The sequence below is a fragment of the Hyperolius riggenbachi genome, chromosome 4 (genome assembly GCF_040937935.1).
Source record: "Hyperolius riggenbachi isolate aHypRig1 chromosome 4, aHypRig1.pri, whole genome shotgun sequence".
NCBI classification, from domain to species: domain Eukaryota; kingdom Metazoa; phylum Chordata; class Amphibia; order Anura; family Hyperoliidae; genus Hyperolius; species Hyperolius riggenbachi.
This window is the reverse complement of record NC_090649.1, coordinates 483226853-483244102: the sequence shown is the minus strand read 5'-3', so window position 1 is coordinate 483244102 and position 17250 is coordinate 483226853. Positions and strand designations below refer to the sequence as shown.

Genomic DNA, 17250 nt, shown 5'->3' with positions numbered 1-17250 from the left:
CATCAAGAAGCAGAAAGGAAATAAACGTTGTAACATGATAGATGTGCAGTCGTGTCATCCCCTTGCTAACAAGCGGCGGAGACAGTACAAGCATGTTGTGTCATGTGCGACACGCCTGTAAACCGATCACCCATAGTCATTGCTTATCTGCTTAACATAAAGCTATGTCTACGTGGGTACAGGACCCAGAATCCCTCAGGCTCCTCATCTCATTTCACAGGTAACAGCTGCTAAAATACAAACTAATGCCTGGTGTGGGAACTCTGCCAAGGAGAACTCGCGGGAGAGCCTCAACTCCGCAGAACTTTACCATAAAACCTCACAAAAGGAGGAAGCTACTGATTCATATTCAGCTGTATTTCTGGTGCAAAGAAGAGGAGCAAACAGGAGAAAAGGTAGGATTATAAACCTGCTAGGGTTGGCATAGTGGTTAGCACTCTCACCTCGCAGCGCTGGGTCCCCGGTTCGAAGCCATGTTAGGGCACTAGCTGCACAGAGTTTGTATGTTCTCCCTGCATCTGTGTGTGTTTTCTCCGGGCACTCCAGTTTCCTCCCACATTCCCAAAAACGTACATATAAATTAATTGCCCCCCCCCAAAAAATGGCCCTAGACTACAATACATAATAGCTATAAGACGATGGGAGGGATTATATTGGGAGCTACTCTGAAGGACAAGACAATATACCGGTACTTTGCAGAGTTCTGCAGAAGATGTTGGCGCTATATAAATACATAATCATAAAACCTGCTTGTTCTGAGAATCATACAGGTTTTATCACTGGTTTGAGAAATAGATGTTATATGGTAATGGCTAGAAAGCTTTATACACTCGAGAAAAACTACTCGTGCCAAGGTGATCGTTCAGCATGGTCTTGACCAGGAAAGTCTATGGTGTTTGTTCCTCCACACCGTGTCACTACCACCTCCCCTAAGCAACCGAACAGCATCTCTGTGCAGTGCTTACATCACAAGACTTGGACACATGGTCACTTGACCTCCAGTAAAGAAAGCTGAGCATTCCATTTCCTATAAACTGTTCCACCAAAGAGACTAACAACATTTTCAGCCTTATTTCTTCTATCCTGGAAGTTCCTATACCTGTTCTAATGTTGTCTGGATTACTGCAGCCTTTTCTAGTTGCACTGTCTCTAATATATCTAATCTCTTCTTTGTCAAGGTGTATCGATCCAGAGAGGAATGCACTGCCTCTGCGGTAATAGGGAGAAGTTATGCACGCCCCCTGCAGGCTCTGTGTAAGTGCGCTTTGTTTACTCCTCACAGACAGGTCTCTGCTCTCAATTTCAGCTTGTCTGAGGGGGGGGGGGGGGGGGGAAGCTGCCCATGCTGAGAAACCCTGACTGGAGTGCAGAAAGTTCACTATGTAATAAAAACTTGTATACTGTAGCATGATATACAGTATATACACACACATACATCACTTCCTAGTTAGCGGCCATGTTTTTTGTTTGTAAACATTGACTAAAACTGTTGATTAAAAGCCAGGATCACAGCAGAAAAACGGCAAAGAGGGATCCAGGAGATCACAGTGACTTGATTGGTATGTTTTTTTAATTGTACAAATCAGACAGTACAGATTCTCTTTAAGTTGCAACATATAGGCAGCAGAGGAATATAACCTATAGGCAGAGGATTCTGGAAAACACCTGCAAGGATGTAATGAACATGATAGGAAACTGGCTTCTAGACCTCCTCTTGGCCACACTAACAGCAGCGACGTTCCATTTCTGTAAGCGGAGTCGCACTTTGAAAGTGTCAGCCCTTCTATTGTTGTAAGGGAACCCCATAATAGATAATTTGAAAGAGAAATAAATCGTTCTCTGTCAAATCAAGGGAATTCAATCCATGAAAGTAAAAACAGAAATAAAGAAATTTGGTGGGAATCTCAGAAGACTTCACCCATCTGGAAGCATTCAGAAAGCATCTGCACTCTCTTTCCCTGCAGAGGAATTCTGTAACTTAATATCTGCCTTTCCTTCACTTTATTAGGACAGCTTCAACACAACCCTAGCTGCAGGACATGGGGCAAGAGGGGGAATTAGATCAATTGGTTCATGCTGACAAGAATCACACAGGCCGTCTTCAAGAAATTCAGTGAGGAAGAGGTTATATCCACAGTCGTTCTAAGACAAATCATTCTAAAATGGCTTTTGTACTTCCAATTATTTTAAACCCCCGACCTCAACCTACACACCAGTACGGCAATGAGAAAACGAGAGAGAGAGAGAGAGAGAGAGAGAGAGAATGGCGAGAGCCCAATATAGTGCAGTATGTACCGGATTGAGGTGGGTAATGAGAGGCATGTAAAGTTATACTCACAAACCTGGGTTACCACTAATGCTGGGCATACACGGGTCGATCCGGCGGGATCGACTCCCGCCGCGTCCCCGCACGTCCACCCGAATCAATTCCCGCTTGTCCCAACCGTCGCTTCTTATCTTCTGCTCGATTCGCCGCTATTGTCCGCCCACAAGTATCGAGAGCGGAATCGATACCCGCGGTGATCAGACACATTGGATATTATCAATAGAGCCATCATCGGCTCGATTGATAAGCCTGCGTCGAGCCGTGTATGCCCAGCAATGTGGAAATGAACAGAGGCACCAAGCGGATAAAAGTAGCTAAAACTTTAAAAACCCGGGGTAGGCAGTGGTGGACTTACCTCCGTAGAGGCACTAGGCTGAGTCATAGACACTTGTTGCTGTATGCTGCATCCCCTATTGCCTGATGAAGCGGGCCACAACTGTGAAACGCATTGCTTTGACCCTTTGGAGCATACATATTAAATAAATTTGCTTGCCGATATATCAACCGGTTTGTGTCTACTTGGACGAGGCAAGTCCACCGCTGCCTACCCTGTTTTTCTTGTTTTAGCTACTTTTATCCTTTTGCCGTCTGTTCATTTTCACCCGTACGGCAATGGCAACCTCAAGCTGCAACAGTGGAACCCTATGGGAGTGGTTCCGCTTGCAGCCACAATCGCAAAGCATTGCATGCTGCATTTTGGAAAGGTATGCATTAATAGCTGCAGAGCCAAATCTTGATCACTCCAGAAATCACGTTTTCACAGTTACGGAAGTCTAGTGATTTCAGTCCCAGGCCTTTCGCCACCGAGCCCCAGGTCTTAAAAGGGAACCTGAGATGAGGGATTAGCAATAAAAATTATACACACCCGGGACTTCTTTCAGCCCCCTCCGGCCTGATCAATCCCACAGCGTCCTCTTCTCCCGCTCCGTCCACCTGCAATTAGCCCTGGAAAGTCCTCTGGTCCAGGGCCAACTGGGCATGTACAGCCTGGCTCTGTGCGCGCTCCCACCGTGTTCACATCGCCAGGAACGTGCGCAGGCACAGAACACTCATGGCGACAGGAGACGGGAGCGTGCACGGCCGGACTGTACACGCGCTGACTGGCCCGACTGGAGGATATTCCAGGGCCAGAAGCGGGAAAGCAGAGCGGAAGAGAAGGATGGCGTAGGAGCAATCATGCAGGAGGGGGCTGGAGGAAGTCCCAGGTATTTATATTTTATTGCTAATCCCCCATCTCAGGTACACTTTAACCTTCCTGGCGGTATGGAGCTCATCCATACCCGCCGAGTCCAATATCTCTGGCCCTGCTGGGCCGATTTACATCAAATAAACTGCGCTACACGCAGCTAGCACTTTGCCAACTGCGTGTGGCCTCCGATCGCCGCCGTTCAGCGGCGATCGCCTGCAGCGGCGGAAGAGGGCCACGCCACCCCCCCCGCGCCAGAGCCCTGCGCTGCCCGGACCAAAAACTTTCGGGCAGCGCAAAGGGCTGGATCTGAGATGCCTGCAGCCTGATCGTCGCCATGGCGACGGGGTAAGCCTAACAAGAAATCCTGCTCTCCGCGGGATTTCTTGTTACTTGTGATCGCCGAAAGCGTTCAGAAGGGCGCACCTCTAGTGGGCTTTCATGCTGCCAACTTTCAGTTGGCAGCATGAAAAAAAAAAAAAAATGAAATACCCCTGCCACCGCCACCCTGGCAATTTAAATAGAACACCAGGGTGGTTAAGCCTCTTACACCAGCTAGAGGAAGCTCAGTCGAGGGGAATGCACAGTTGAGAATTTACCACTTGTAGAGTTTCCCCCTCCCTCAAACCTCTTTTGTGTCAACTAAGGATGGAGCACACTGGATTTTTAACGGCAATTGCAAATGATCCCCACAGCCCTCCAGATTCCGCTCCATTGTGTATGGCACAGTCATGCCTTTTTCTAACTGCACGAAAACAGTAGGTCCTGTAAATGGTCAAAGCCTGCAAGTGGTCGCCCTAGCCACCAGGTCAGATTCGCTAACAGCAACAGTAAAGCCGGCCATACGCTGGTCTATATGGCCAGACGACAGATCAGAGAGGGATCCATCTGATTGCACACACCATAAATGTCAGCATGCAATCTAATGAAAGGCTATGCACATTGGGGGACCGGTGAGTGTAAGCTTGAAAAAAATCGATCTTATGCAGCACTGATTTCTTGCAGACTTTTTCAAATGATCAAACCATCCGGATATCCATGGAAAAAAATTAAAATATCAACCAGTGTTTTGCCTCCTTTACTGACCATGTTCCCACCTTCAATTATATCAGTTTTTGTAAATCTCATCTGAATACTGTTCCCCTTGCTTTTAACATACTTTGAAAGATTGCTTCTCCTAATGAAAACACTATCACGATAAAGATAGATCACTAAGATATACAGCAGTAAGGAAAAAGATTTGATACAGCGCTAAAACAAAGATGAGCTCGCACAAGCCCTCAAGTATATAACAGACCTGCACAACAGCTTCCTTCTGGGCCTGCAGCAGTCTGTGTGCTGGAGAAACCAAGATGTAGTATTATCATAATTAGGATAATTGCTGTAACTAAGCCAGTAATTATCTCATGTATACCCTGAAGGAAATCCCTGCAAGGCACACACATACACATACATAAACTTTCAGGCAAGAGGGGGAGGGGGGGGAAAGGGAATAAATCACCACCTCCAGATTTTACTCAATGTATTTGGATGGTGTAAAAGGACAAGTCTTGGTGCCCTATGAATTGAGGAAAAGGTGAAAAATCTACAACAACAAAAAAAAAAAAAACCTTTAGGCTGCTTTCACAGTGGGACGTTACAGGCGCACATTAGAGAAGCCTGTAACGCAGCCCAACTCACAGCAATTAAAAATCAATGTGCTGTTCACAGTGCCCACGTTGCGTTGGGAGTATAACGCTGCACGTTCTATGAAAGTGCAGCATGCTGTGCGTTATACTCGTATGTAGCTGGGTTCAGATGTTTGCACATGCTCAGTACTGTTTTGTTTTTTTTTGTTTTTTTTACTTTGCCGCATGCTCCGTTTTCGTTCCATAGTATGTGTCAAAAGGTACGCATCACGAACGCATCAAGAGACGCATAACGCTGCTCTATACAACGTCCAACTTCAATACTAACATGTGTTGCGTTAGGGGCACGTTATGTAAAGATGAAATATTTCTCTCTATTTTTTTTTATAAGCTTGTAAATAGTGATGTATGCAAAACGGAAAAAATGCTCTTTTATTTCCATATAAAATATTGTCGCGATACATTGTGATAGGGGCATAATTTAAACGGTGAAATAACAGTGACAAATGGGCAAATACAATATGTGGGTTTTAATTATGGAGGCATTATTTTAAAACTATAATGGCCGAAAACTGACAATGAATTTTTTCATTTTTTTTTCTTATTCTTACTGTTAAAATGCATTTACAGTTAGGTAGCTCTTAGCAAAATGTACCCCCAAAGAAAGCCTAATTGGTGGCGGAAACAACAAGATCAAAATGCAAATGAACTAATAAATCTCATGGGTGGACTAGGCTTCACACAAGTTGTAAAATCTGCTACCCACAGAGGAGGGCATACGCTAGACTTACTGTTGCACCTTGGAATGGACTTTAGTAACATAACAGTAACCCCAGTGGTGTGGTCAGACCATCACATAATAAAGTTTACTATTTAACATCACCCTATCAAGCAGCTCCCTAGAGAAACAATCAAAATCCGTCCCCTGAATAAATTAACACCGGAGAGGATAATTGCCAACCTGGATTTTACAAATCTGCTCCACAGTCAAATGGACCCAAACACTCTAGTAACCCAGTACAACAACACGATATACGAAACACTTGACAGTATTGCCCCATGGCGCACCAAATCAGCAACCAAAAAGCAGAAAGCTAATTGGTTTGACAAAACCATCATGGATCTAAAAAAGAAAGGGCACAGACTTGAAAGACAGTGGCGTAAATCAGGGTCTGAGGAGCACAAATCTAGCCTAATTCAACACCTCAGACAATACCAACAAGCAATAACCAAGAAAAAAAAAAAATCAGACTTTATCTCGCACAAAATATCTACAGCCAACAACAGAGCTGGTCAACTCTTCCACACAGTGGAATCACTCTGCAATCCTTCCTGCCTAAAAGCCCCAACCACATACTCCAGGGAAAGGTGTGAAGAATTATCTGCCTTCTTCACAAACAAGGTGTCTACCATCCGTGCCAGCATTACACCAAAAACATCAATTGACCACTGGACGTTGCATATGCCTACTACCGTACCACCATGGCAAGTCTTTGACACTGAGTGAAGAAGATTTTGGAATTCTCATTCAAAGTCTCCGCCCCACTACCTGCGACCTGGATCCTGGCCCAACTGGATCCTTAATGCAGTGCCCAGAGCTGATAAGGCCAGCACTTCACAAAATCACTCAGTGCTCCTTGCAAAGTGGTCTTTTCCCAGAAGAACTAAAGAAAGCAATCATAAAACCCCTCCTGAAGAAACTATTACTAGATCCTGATTCTGTAACCAACTACAGACCTGTGGCGAACTTACCATTCCTATCAAAAGTTATCGAGAAAGCAGTCGCCAACCAGCTAGAAGCCAGGCTTACAGATAACATCTTTGATACTTTTCAGTCAGGATTCAGGAAAAGGCACAGCACTGAAACAGCATTAGTCTGAGTAATGAATGATTTACTTACTGCAAGGGACAAGGGTGATTGCTCAATTTTGATTCTTCTTGACTTGTCTGCAGCATTTGATACTGTGGATCATGAAATACTAATCCAGCGACTGAAGAATTACTGTGGCCTAAGGGGTACTGTTCTTAGCTGGTTTCAGACCTTCCTATCTGGCAGGACACAGCAAGTATGTCTGGGCACACACTACTCTAATCCAGTGCCACTTCCCTATGGAGTTCCACAGGGTTCTGCAATATCACCATTACTCTTTGCAGTCTACATGCTCCCACTGGGCAAAATAATCCAGAACTATGGCCTAGGATACCATTGTTATGCAGATGACAAACAACTGTATCTGTCCTTCAAGCCTGGCACCCAAGACCCATCAGCATCCATAAATGCGTGTCTAGTGGATTTACAAAATTGGATGAACACCAGCTGGCTGAGGCTGAACTCTGACAAAACAGAGGTGTTGGTGGTAGGTGGTCCACACATGATGGATAAAGTTCAAAAAGCTCACCACCTCAAACTAGCAATTGGGGAGATACTGTACAGTATAAAGACTCTGTGCGAAACCTTGGGGTGATCCTGGATGGAAATCTAAAACTCAAACAGCAGATATCAGCTGTCGTCAAGTCTTCCTTCTTCCATCTAAGAAATATAGCGAAAATCAAACACCTTATCCCAGCTGAAGACCTACCTGCCCTGGTTCATGCATTTGTATCCTCCCGCCTAGACTACTGCAACGCCCTGTTCATCAGATCTACAGAAAAGGTTCTGCGCCCCTTACAGCTAGTGCAGAATGCTGCAGCCAGACTCCTAGCCAATGCCCCCCACAGCTCACACATCACCCCAGTACTGCAAACTCTTCACTGGTTGCCAGTAAAATGGAGAATCAATTTTAAGATCTGCCTGCTGACATTCAAGGCTCTACACCACATGGGACCCAAATACATAGCGGATCTATTGGAACTTTATGCCCCTCCACGCACCCTCCGCTCTGCCAACAAGATGAAGCTGGTTATTCCCAGGATACTTAACATTTGGTGCTCGGGCCTTTTCCTACGCAGCCCCTACTCTATGGAACTCACTTCCACAATCAGTACGAGAGGCTCCCTCTCTGGACAGCTTTAAAAAAAGGCTAAAAACTCACCTCTTTTCCCTAGCCTTTGTGACTGCATAATGCAGGGTCACAGCGCTTTGAGTCCCCAAGGAGAAAAGCGCTATATAAATATTATTGTTATTGTTAATTGTGATAAGTAGTGATGAAGTTATAGGCTAATGAATGGGAGGTGAACATTGCTCGGAAGCATAAAGTGAAAACAACTGAGTGGTTAAGCATGGCTGCTGCTTTGATAGTAACTTCAGAAGTGATCGTCGCTTTCTTACTTGTATTTTCTAGTGTATGTTCTAGTGTCTGGTCATCCCTCAGCGTACCTGGCATGAGAGCACACCTGAAGTTCATATACAGATGAGGGAAGACATGCTAATCACAGAGAACAAAAGTTCTGAATATTTCAGTACGCCAAGCAGCTGAGATCAGCAGTAATTACGCTATCTCCTTACTCTCCGCGGCTTGGCACAGACAGACACACCAGTGGGGGAACGCAGCGCGTGAAACACCTGGTGTGGGAGAAGCTGATACGGCGACACGGAGGGCATTACCTCACCGCCACGCAGGTGTCCCAATCATTCCAATACTTCACACATGAGAGGCCTGACGGACTTGTTCACACGCGCACAACTTCAGAGAAATGTGTGAAAATCCATCAAAACTTAACTGAGGAAAAATACCAGACATGTGGTTGCCAACATCTTTTAAACCTGGCTTCCCAGCACAGCAGTAAATAGCCAATAAACCGTTAATTGGCTCCCTCCTAAATTGACTTTGGACCATGCAACAGACACCGACCGTGGTAGGGCCAATGAATTCAGAGGTATATGTAGGCTGCCATATTTATTTCCTTCTAAGCAATACCAGATCCCCGGCTGTCCTGCTACTCCTGTGTAATGCCTTTAGCCACAGCCCCTGAACAAGCATGCAGCAGATCAGGGGTTTCTGACATTGTCAGATCTGACAAGATTAGCTGCATGCTTGTTTCTGGTGTTATTCAGACACTACTGCAGCCAAATAGATCGGCAGGACAGCCAGGAAACTGGTATTATTTAAAGAAAACCTATAACGAGAAAAAAGTTCCCCTGGGGGTACTCACCTCGGGTGGGGGAAGCCTCCGGATCCTATGGAGGCTTCCCTCGTCCTCCTATGTCCCACGGCTGTCTCGCTGTGCCCCTCCGAATAACGGCGATGTAAATATTTACCTTCCCGGCTCCAGCGCATGCGCAGTATCGGCTCCCCGCCTTGCACTTACCGGAGATTGCCCTAGGCTAGTATGCCAGCGGACATCAGAATGACATAACATGATAGAATGGCCAACATTCTACTTTAAGAAATCATTACTTGTTTTGGCGGGTTATTATTGGCTCTTAACCTTATTAACCGCTCACATCAACTATCAGATAATCAGGTTCTTTCGCGGACCGCGCAGCTGCTGTTATAAATGAAATGACTGCATTAAATGGGGCTGCAGGTGGCACAAAATGGGGAGTGGAAGAAAGGTAGAGAGGCGGCCTCAGCCAAGAACCATCTAGCGCAGGCATGGGCAAACTTGGCCCTCCAGCTGTTAAGGAACTTCAAATACCACAATGCATTGCAGAAGTCTGACAGCCACAGTCATGACTCAAAGACAAATGCATTGTGGGACTTGTAGTTCCGTAACAGCTGGAGGGCCAAGTTTGCCCATGCCTGATCTAGCATCTGTACAATGCCTTACACCATACTACCCATATTGTCCCTACACCTCCCCTCCATAACAGGCAGCATCACTAACCTGCAGGTTATGAGCACAGCTTCTCACAGTCACATTAGTATTTCTACAGCGCCAACATCTTCTGCAGCGCTGTACAGAATATATAGTCTTGTCACTAACTGTCCCTCAGAGGAGTTCACAATCTAACCCCTACCATAGTGACCAGCGTAGTCTAGTGCCAATTTTAGGGGAAGCCAGTTAATTTAGCTGTATCTGTTTTTGGTATGTTGCAGGAAACTGGAGTGCCAGGAGGAAACCCACACAGACACAGGGAAAACATACAACCTCCATGTAGATAGTGCCCTGGCTGGGATTTGAACCGGGGACCCAGCGATGCAAGGCGAAAGCGCAAACTACTACATCAACAGCGCCATACTACCCTTATTATTCGTGCAATACCACTGGCTGCCGCCTCATCACAGGTGAGTGCGTATTGATAAGGATCACTGTTTGTTATCTTGGTAACACAGGAAACACACTTATTTGAACTGCATGTGTTTTGCCACATAGCGGAAAATGCATGTGAAATCCCACATAAAGGTCCCACATAAAGTCCTCTGGGGCACACAAAGGAAAAAAAAAAAAGTGCGTTTTCCAATGCGATGAGAGTTGAAAAATCGCAGTTCTTATCCCACTTAAGATCCTACGAAAGTCTTACTTAGAATTAGGTTAATCGATCATTTTGGGTTCACTTTAACCACTTCACCCCAAAGGGGTTTTTACCCTAACGGACAAAAGCGATTTTCCCCTTTCAGTGTTCATCCCTTTCATTTGCCAACAGCTTAATCACTACTAATCACAATGAAATGATCTATATCTTGTTTTTTTCACCACCAATTGGGCTTTTTAGGGTTGGTATTTGTTTTCTGTAATTACTTTCTTTTCTATGCATTTTAAAGGGAAAAACATGGAAAAAAATGGGAAAAAAAAAAAAAAAAAGTATTTCTCACATTTCATCCCCTATATTTTTAGTATAAACCAGGGCTGTGGAGTCGCAGTCGAGGCAATTTTGGGCACCTGGAGTCGGAGTCGATTTCATAAACTTAGGAGTCGGATGATTTTTGTACAAAATCCACAGCCCTGTTAAAGAGAATCTGTATTGTTAAAAATCGCACAAAAGTAAACATACCAGTGTGTTAGGGGACATCTATTACCCTCTGACACAATTTCGCCGCTCCTCGCCGCATTAAAAAGTGGTTAAAAACGGTGTTAAAAAGTTTGTTTATAAACAAACAAAATGGCCACCAAAACAGGAAGTAGGTTGATGTACAGTATGTCCACACATAGAAAATACATCCATACACAAGCAGGCTGTATACAGCCTTCCTTTTGAATCTCAAGAGATCATTTGTGTGTTTCTTTCACCCTTCTGCTCTCATGCACTGAAGTTTCAGGCAGCTCTTTTCTTCCTGCAAACAGCTTTGCCCTTGTCTGTAATTCTTCAGTATGTGAAAGCCCAGCCAGCTCAGAGGACAATTTATCCAGCTTGTAAAAGATAAGAGAGAAGAGAGAAGCTGCTCTAATCCTAAATAACACACAGGCAGTGTGCATAGAGGGGCCAGGAAGGGGGAGTTCCTAGCAGAACCACAACACTGAAGAACTTGGCAGCCTTCCAGACATAGGCTGACAAGTCTGACAGGGGAAAGATACATTGATTTATTACAGAGCTGGTGATAGCAGAAAGTACTGCAGTAAGCCAGAACACATTAGAATAGCTTTTTTGAACTTGTAGGATGATAAAAAAACAGGATGCAATTTTTGTTACGGAGTCTCTTTAAGTATTAGGCTAAGGAGTCTGAGCCATGTTGGGTACCCGGAGTCATGATTTCATAAACTGAGGAGTTGGAGTCGGAAGATTTTTGTACCGACTCCACAGCCCTGGTATAAAAACACTGCTTCTTTACAGAACACATTTTATCTGCCCATTTGTCCTGGTTCTCACAAGATTTTAATTATGTCCTTGGAAACAAAGGTGTATTTTTTTCGTTGGTGGTTCCCCCCCCACACTATTTGTACATGCAAACGCACAGCGGCAGCAACACTGTCTGACTTATAAAAACGTCCCCACTCTGTATTTTACCCCACTCTGTATTTTAAACTATGAAACAGCAGAAATAATGACTGACCTTCCCTGCAGTAAAATCTTCTGTTTCTTTGATGCATAAATGCTACAGAAAACAGGACTGTCTTCAATCCAAGTTGGGTTGAATAGCTCAGAGAAGCTCTTTTGCATACATAACTGGAGTTTTAGCTCTTCCTGTACTGGAAAATATGAGACTTATTTTCTTTGCTACTCATGTTCTATTTCTTAGCTGTACTACACATACAATTTTTTGTTTTTGTTTGCTACAGTGTCACTTTAAAGCACTGAATGATTTTATTCATGAATAGTTGCTTTTATGTGCTTGGGAGACACACAGGGGACAGCGAATAGAACGCACATTTGCTGCTCAGCCTCTCTCCGCTGACCAGTCATCCACCATCAGAAGTCATAGTCCCTCTGTCACCCCTCCAGTCATGGCAAGGCCCCTGGTGACACACTGTGCATCATTTAATAATGAGGGCCATTAGCTGTGTGAGACTTTGTGATGCAGAGCACAGAAGCCTTCCTTCACAGTGAATCGTTTCATCACTATGCAGCACATGCACAGAGCTGTGGGTGGAATAGAAGTCAACACATTTGTCATTCTTGCAGGAACCAGTTACACATTCTTCACTTGGTATAAAATATGGCTATCATTTCCTTCCAGTCACAAAGGAAATAGCTGTCTAAATCCAATAACGCTGATACCAGCAGGCCCATGAAATTCGTGTTCATGCACAGATATTGTGTTTAGCTGATTGTGAGTGACAGATCTATAGTGGGGGGGCATAGTTACATAGTTACATAGTTATTTGGGTTGAAAAGAAGACATACGTTCATCGAGTTCAACCAGAGAACAAAGTACAACACCAGCCTGCTCCCTCACATATCCCTGTTGATCCAGAGGAAGGCAAAAAACCCTTACAAGGCATGGTCCAATTAGCCCCAAAAGGGAAAAATTCCTTCCGGACTCCAGATGGCAATCAGATAAAATCCCTGGATCAACATCATTAGGCATTACCTGGTTATTGTAGCCATGGATGTCTTTCAACACAAGGAAAGCATCTAAGCTCCCATTAAATGCAAGTATAGAATTTGCCTCATCTTATGGCATAGTACAACCCCCATGATTACACCACACTCCTCACACGTACGTACATTAAAAAAAAAAAAAAAAGTCTTTTTGATCCCCTCAGATTGTAATGTAGCAAAGACAGCAGGTCTCACGACAACCCCCCCCCCCCACCCACCCCCCTTGCTAAATCACTGGTGGAAATGTTTCTTGCGATAGAAGTGGTACAGTTTGCAAAAAGGTTGAAGAGCACGGTCCTAGATATCCTTGAGAGACTTTCCCTAAACATAACTGAGAAGTGAAAAACAGGCAGAGGGAACATTAGCCTTTGAGGATCTGAGGTCCGAGCGGCGGGTTTTGCAGTACGAGGGGCCCCCGGCGTGACGTGTCAGGCCGGCATAGGGGAGTTTATTTAACGAGCAGCGTTAAGCACACATTAGCGAGTTACAAGGCTTGCCAGATCCTGGAACAGTGAAGTCAGCTTCAGCCATCTGTGCTTACCTTGTCACTAGGTCTCTATACTGTTGTAAATGGCATGGAACAGTAAACAGAACAGCGTGTTCAATGTTCAGCATCAGCTGAAGACCAGACTTCCACCCTCAGCCTCTGCTGAACTACAGATCTCAGATTGTGCAAGAACCGGATTCTGTGCAAATGCTGCTGCAGAGATACGCTAATACAATTTAGGCAAGCAGCCGGGCACTCCTCTCTTGCAGTGTTAGGGTCTCCTGGCATACTAGTGTTTGATGTGGGCATTCAGAGTGCAGCTTCATTGTAGCTCTGCACATACATGTCCTGACCAACTAAGGGCTCTTTCACATCTAACAACAGAACACCTCCTGCACGCGTTAAATAGCCTGTGGCGTATCGTTGGGATGTTGCGGTGCAACGCAATCAGCGGCGGTAGCTATTAATTTACCCAAGGGGGAAACCGCCAGCTTTCCGACAATTAAAAGCCCCCGGGGTGCGTCGAACCACAACGTACCAAAACGCAGCATCGGGTGTGAAAGGTAAAATAAAAGTCTAAGGACCTTCATTTTACCTTGGTTAACGCAAAGTTTTGACTTTGCGTCAAAACGCAGGAAACGGGCTCTGGTGTGAAAGACCCCTAACTGGTCATCTATTAGACAGCAGAGAGAGGCGACGGCGCTTCCTAAAGCAGGCTGCATCTGAGTGACTACCAGCATAGACGTGCAGAGCCTAATTATAGGCAGGGTGCACATCCTGCATGCAAAACCAATGCACTAAATTACCATGAATGAAGGATATTAGCTTCCAAAACTGTTTGCATGCAAGTACTTCATACTGGAGGCACTCAATTGGCTTCAAACTTGCGTTTTATCAAATCCCAGTAATACACTGGGGGTTACATACGGATTTGTATACGAAACCGACTGATCGCAACAATCTTTTAAGAACGGACAGTTTCCATAACTCCGCAGTGGTGAAAGGTATCCCTAAGGGGCAATATCTTAGGGCAAAGAGAGTCACATCCACAGACCACGGATACAGAGTTGCTGCAGAACGGATTACTAACAGATACAAGAAAGGTAAGCTTGAGAAAGTGGAGAAGGAGGTGGCTCAAATCTCAAGAGATAACCTATTGAATAGTAGTAGACAGGGGAACAACCAGAGTAAAAACAAGATTCCGTTCGTGCAGACATTCTGTAAACAGTCTGGAATGATTAAGGGGGTCGTTATGAAGTATTGGCCCATACTTCAGCATGACCCAAGTTTTGGAATGCTATTCACTGAGCCACCTTTATTCTCCTACAAGAAAGGTAAAACAATAAGTGACAGGGTGAGCAGGGTTGATCTGTCAACCAGGAAACGATGTATTGGTGATCTGACAGGGAAAAGGGGTACTTTTCCCTGTTTGGAGTGCAATTGCTGCCATGCAATTATAAAAGGCGCTTATGTTGAACATCCATACTCTGGTGTCAGAATAAAGATTAACTCAATGTATACATGCAACAGCATGTTTGTTGTTTATGCCTTGAAATGCCCTTGTGGGATGTTCTATGTGGGTAAAACCACCAGAATAGTAAAATCTAGGATTCAGGAGCATAAGGGTGACATTCGTGGTTATAAGCCAGGAGAAAAAAGCTGTGACACCCCAGTAGCCCGACATTTTTTTGAATGCGGACATAGGGTGTCACAGTTAAGCTGGCTCGTTTTGGACCACGTACCACCGCTGCAGAGAGGTGGGAACAGAGACCGGATTCTCCTACAGAAGGAGGCCCGGTGGATGAGAAAATTGGAGTCCATCAACCCCAAGGGGATGAATGAAATGTTCAGCTTGAGATGTTTTTTATGATGCTGTATTATGTGTTACTGACTTAATTTCTCTCTCTCTCTCTCCAATCCCCAGGTATTAATGGGACACACACCATCGTGATTGGTTGGGGGTGTCGGTTAGAGGGTGGTAAGATGGATCTGTGGTCCAAATATTTGCAACAGAAGTTTTTCGCAGTATTGTCTGTATTAGGTTTACCTAAGATGCAGTAATGTAATTTGATTTGTTAATCAGGTTTACCGAGGTAGACGGATATAGTAATGCCTCTGATTAGTGCCCTAAGGGGTTAACAAGACTTTGGACTGTGTGATGTCAGTGATCAGTTGACTTGTCAGCTGACAAGATGGAGGTGGTCCAATTTAGGGTGTGGTGGTTAGAAGTATGTATTTATTCACTGTGTGCCATTCAATGTATGTACACCTGATGAAGGGGATATGCCCCGAAACATGTAAAAAAAAGTGTATTACTGGGATTTGATAAAACGCAAGTTTGAAGCCAATTGAGTGCCTCCTTCGTATTTACTACATTGAACCATGTGTGGAGTGGTGACCCACAGAGGGATTGTGCACCGGCAACATAGACCTGACTAGGCCTATTCCACAGGGACTCGCTGCAGTTTGCTTGTTGTGTACTCCATACTGGATCCTTTCACCATGATGAGGCCATCCTTTTGTAAGCGACTCTAGCCTATAATTCTACCCTGTTAACGGAATAGCTACAGTATGTCTCACATTAAATAGAACCTGAGATGGGGGGGGGGGGGGGTGTTAAACACCTTGCAGTTTTGCCCAGAAAGTCTTCCGGGACATTCTGCGTGTGAACAGCTCCATCGCACGCAGAACACTACCAGCGACAGGAATACAACGGGGGGAGTGGGGTACGTGCATCCGGACTGCGCTGACTGAGGGACTTTCGGGGACAAATTGTGGACGATCCTGGGGGCGGAGGAGGAAAGCGAGGGAGCAATCAGCCTGGAGGAAGCCCCGAGTACACTAAGGGTTCTTTCACACCACAGACTGTTTTCTGCGGTGTAACGCAAAGTCGAAACTTTGCGTTAACCAAGGTAAAATTAAAATCCATAGCCTTTCATTTTACCTTTCACACCCGACGCCGCATTTTGGTGTGTTGGGACGCACCCAGGAGATTGTAATTGTCGGGAGCCAGCGTTTTCCCGGCTCCTGACAATTAATGGCTCCTGCACACGATGTTAGATGTAAAAAAGCGATAAAGGATACCTGGATTGTAAAATAATGGGAAAAGTCAGATACTTTCCTTAGATGAGCCAATCCACCAATATCTCCACCTCTCCGTTTCAGGGCTTCCCCCCCCCCCCCCCCCCAGTTAGCATCCCTATTACTTGTTTACCAGATAAAAATTATTGATTTTTTTATTTTATGCCCAACAGTTACACTTTAAGGGAGAAAATATACACGCCCTTCATTCAACCACAAGCAAAGCGATAAAAATCACAGGCCAGGAGTAGCAGAACCTTTGAAACAGCAGAAAACTATTATGATAACAGTCTAGGGGAAAACGCAGCCAGTGCAATTCTTGGCAAAAGGCGATTTGCTGAAGTCTGGAGACAGAACTGGAAACGCTGGCAGCTGAAGGAAGCACAAACACATGGCTTACAGATCACTATCAACGCTAATGTATTCAGACATATCTTAAAGCGGATCCGAGATGAAAAACTAACTATAACAAGTAACTTGTCTATATATCTTATCTAAAGTTTAGATAGTTTACACAGCAAATATAGCTGCAAACAGCTTTAATAGAAAATGATTATTTCTTCCTGTGATACAATGACAGCAGCCATGTTTGTAAACATTACACAGAGGCAGGCTTATCTGTATCTTGAGCACTCAGCCTGATAAAAAAAAAAAAAAACTAATCCCCCCTCCTCCCTCTGA

The 17250-nt window shown here is 44.8% G+C and overlaps 1 protein-coding gene and 1 long non-coding RNA gene across 2 annotated transcripts in view; one reads left to right on the top strand and one right to left on the bottom strand.

Moving 5' to 3' along the window:
• The window catches only part of EML4 (EMAP like 4), a 259771-nt gene that overhangs the window by 207354 nt on the left and 35167 nt on the right, over nt 1-17250 (bottom strand). The gene's annotated exons all lie outside the window — the stretch shown is intronic.
• Nucleotides 203-15826, top strand: LOC137571015 (uncharacterized). The gene is made up of 4 exons (XR_011031282.1): nt 203-395; nt 1179-1254; nt 10120-10308; nt 15413-15826. It is a non-coding gene; the product is annotated as an uncharacterized lncRNA (long non-coding RNA).